Raw genomic sequence first — 4,166 nt, 5'->3', positions numbered from 1 at the left:
TCTGCTCCATTCACGTCTTTACGGTCAACTCTGCTTTGAGGAAGCAGCTTTTCCCCCAGACATATTTTAGTGCTTTCCAGCCTTAGCGGGTTATCTTACAATGTTCTGCCGCTTGTCACAAGGTTTTCAGTGGCTAATTGTTCAAATCCTGGTGTGGTGCTGCTGGTTAATGTGCTGAACTGCAAAGTCGGTTTGAACTGCAAGGTTGACAGTTCAAGGTCATCAGCTGCTCCTCGAAAACCCTATACAGGGTCACTATGAGTCAGAACTAACTCGATGGCACTTAACAACAACAACAATCGTTCGAAAGTAATCCATCTATCCTTCCTAGTCTGTCTTAGTCAGTAAGCTCTGCTGAAAACTGTCTACCATGGGTGACCCTGCTAGTATTTAAAATACCAGCGGCATAACTTCCAGAATCACAGCAACAGATAAGCTACGAAAGTATCACAAACTGACAGAATAGTGGTGGTAAAAAGAACTTTATAACAGTGACCAGGATAATAGAGGCCTGCCTGTAGGCACAGTTGAGAAGTCTGTCCTGAGTGGAACAATTGTACCCAAAGTATTTCTGACCCTGACTTGTAATCTGTTAACTTCATATAGGTCTCATTGTTGTTAAGTGCCATCAAGTCATTCTGACTCATAGCAAGCCTGTATAGGTTCCCAAGGAGCGTTTGCTGAGTTTAAACTGCCGACATTGTTATTAGCAGTCTAGAGCTTATCCTACGGTGCCACACCAAGACTCCTGTTGTTGTTGTTAAGTGCCACCCAATCAATTCCAACTCACAGTAACTCTGTATAGGGTTTTCAAGGAGTGTCTAGTGAGTTTGAACCACCAATCCTGTGGCTCAAACCAACTTTGCGGTCCAGTGCTTTATCCCACAGTGCCATACCAGGACTCCAAGTCAACCCCAAATGAACTGCTAGCTAACTGCCAACATGGGAGTGAGCTCAGGCAAGACCACGTGAACAGAAAAGAACTATTTCAGCTGAGAAATGTCCAAAGTGCAAACACACAAAAATACAAACAATTATTTTTGCTTTTTAAAAAACCCTTTTTTTGTTTTTTTACTGTGGATTAAATGAATGTTTATAGAGCAGTCTACCCTTCTAAATTTTGTCCTTAGGTAAATGTTGCCCTTTTAATGTTGAATGTTGACTACTCTATGTGTACATACCACACTAGTATTGTTCCCCCTGGCGCTGTAGGTTAATATGCCAAACTGCAAGCCGTTTGAACTGCAAGGTAGACAGTTCAAGCTCACCAGTCGCTCTGCAGAAACCCTATACAGGTTGCTATGGGTCGGAACGGACTCGACAGCACTTACGAACAACAACATATATCTATGTGGTGTGGTGCTGTGGATTAATGCGCTGGACTGTAAAGTTGGTTTGAACAGCAAGATAGGCAGTTCAAGCTCACCAGTGGCTCCTCAGAAACTCTATACGGGGTCATTATGGGTTGGAACCGACTCAATGGTACTTAACAATATATATCTATCTGGAGTCCTGGTGTGGTGCTATGGGTTAATGTGCTGGATTGCAAAGTCGGTTTGAACCACAAAGTCGGTTTGAACCACAAAGTCGGTTTGAACCACAGTTCAAGCTCACCAGCTGCTCCTCAGAAATTCTATACAAGGTCGCTCTAGGTCGGAACTGACTCAATGGTACTCAACAACAATATATCTATGTATTGCTTGGCTGAAAATGGAACCATTGGGGTGGGTTCAGTTCCAGACCAAGGGTGACCAAAGGCCATAGTCTCAGGGCTCCACGAGTCTCTCTCTGACCATAAGCCTGGTCTTTTTATGATTTTGAGTTTTATTCCACATTTTCTCCCACTCTGTCTAGGACCTTCTAATGTGATCCCTTTCAGAGCAGATGGTAGTAGCAGACAGGTAGCATGTCTGGTCTCTGGGTCATGGAGACTGACATTTATGAGGTCCACTAGTAGTTCACTGGACTGTTTCCACGCTTCTTCAGTTTTATCACACTTCTAAATGCCTCGGCAAAGGGAGAGACCTTAAATGGTCGCTTGTGAGTTGTTAAGATCTCAGCCGCTATTCACCAAAGTAGGATGTAGAACACAGCCTACTTTGTAGACTATATTATGCCAAGTGAACATGGTGTCTTCTGAGACTATGGTCCTGATGTCCCAGGTCCAGCAACTCATTCCCTCAAGGTGCTTGCTAATGTCTAAGAAATTTTCATAACTCTACCCTTCATATGGAGTCCTGGTGTGGCGCTGTGGGTTAATGCGCCAGACTGCAAAGCCCTCTGAACTGCAAGGTTGGCATTTCAAGCTCACCAGCTGCTCCTTGGAAACCCTATACAGGGTCACTGTGGGTCAAAACCGACTCAATGGCACTTAACAACAACAACCCTTCATATAAGGAGCTCTGGTAGTGTAGTGATTATGAATCGGGCTGCTAACCTCAAGGTTGGAAGTTAGAAACTACCAGTCGTTCCGCAGGTAAAAGATGAGGCTTTCTGCTCCTGTAAAGATTTACAGCCTCAGAAACCCTATACTGGGTCACTATGAGTTAGAACTGACTCCACGTTACTTACCACCAACAACAACCCTTCATATGCTCTGCCACATTCATGAACATGTTTGCAGCAAATATCCAGGTACCAATAGCCTGTCAGCCTTTATATGTTTGTGTGTATATTTCCACTCTCCCTCCCAACCTTATTCAGCTTATGACTATTGCTTTTAGTCACTGGTTTGGGGCTATTTTTATGCAGCAATAGATAGCTGATTAGGTTCTTAGTGTAGTAATTCAAAGTCTGGTGGAACAGGTTAGAATACAAGCTCCATCACTGCCATGTGACCTTGTTGTTGTTGTTGTTTAGTGTTGTCAAGTCACTTCTGACCCATAACAACCTGTATAGGATTTCCAAGGAGCGGCTGGTGAATTTGAACTGCCTAACTTGTGGTACACACTTACGTTGCCATGGTGGTGTTTGTTGTTGTTGTTTGAAGGAATAGGCTTAGTTTAGGGTGGAGAGGTTTCAGGGAAAGTTAGAGTTAAGGCTAATTGAGCTGATCTTCGGAGTCTCCATAAGAGAATGAACATTGAGGACTGGGGGCTTCTTAGGAGCAGAGGCCTATGCCAGGCTAGTCTAGGAGATGGCAGGAATCCTGTGTGAGTGAGAATTGTATATTTGCACCTGGACGAGCCCTGAGAATGAGGTCATGGGTGGAGGCTGGAACTGGATAGGAGAACGGAGGGCATGTGCTTTACAAAAGACTAAGGCCATTGGAAAGCCATGAGGGATAAGTTTGAGGAAATACCCCACTTCACTCAGCTGAAAACTCCTTACTATAAACTGAATGTCCTGCTCTTCTTCTCTTCTCCCCGTTAGTCACAGTGTTTCGACCACCGAGGCCTCCGTGAAATGTATCAAATCGTCCCCCATGTCAGGGACATTTTTCCCATATAAGCTGTTGCTTTCTCAGAAGGACCTTCTCAACCACTCAAGCTAAAGTTCTCGCCCCTTTAACTATTTCACAGTTACTTATCTTTTTCCTTCAGGGCACTTATTACTACATGAAATTACTGTGGTGTTTTCCCACTTGTTCACCTGTGCATCATTTGGTTCTTACTCTAGAAGGTAAGTTTCATGAGGACATGGTGTTTTGTCTTGCTCACAACACATCCTCAGCATGTAGCAGCATCTGGCACACTGTGGTTGTTGTTAAGGGCTGTCGAGTCAGTTCCAACTCACAGCGACCCTGCACAGGGTTTATGAGGAGCAGCTGGTGAGCTTGATCTGCCAACCTTGTGGTACACAGTCCAATGCTGATCCTACAGTGCCACACCAGGAGTCCATTTGGCACACTGTAAGTGAACCATGGTGGTGGTGGTGGTTATATGCTGTGGAGTTGGTTCCGACTCATAGAGACCCTGCATAGGGTTTCCAAGGCTGTAAATCTTTACAGGAGCAGAAAGCCTCATCTTTCTCCCACAGAACAAGTGGTAGTTTTGAATTGCCGACCTTGCAGTTAGCAGCCCGACCCATAACTACTGTGGTACCAGAGTGTACAAAAAAGTGAACGGTAGCTGTTAGCTAAATAAATGTGAATAAAGGTGAGGGAAAGAAACTGTCATACATTTAATTATGCCCCTCCACTTCCATCCTCAATATGGAGTCCTGGT

Source organism: Chrysochloris asiatica, unplaced genomic scaffold (genome assembly GCF_000296735.1).
Source record: "Chrysochloris asiatica unplaced genomic scaffold, ChrAsi1.0 scaffold00039, whole genome shotgun sequence".
Taxonomy (NCBI): domain Eukaryota; kingdom Metazoa; phylum Chordata; class Mammalia; order Afrosoricida; family Chrysochloridae; genus Chrysochloris; species Chrysochloris asiatica.
This window is presented reverse-complemented; position numbering follows the sequence as displayed.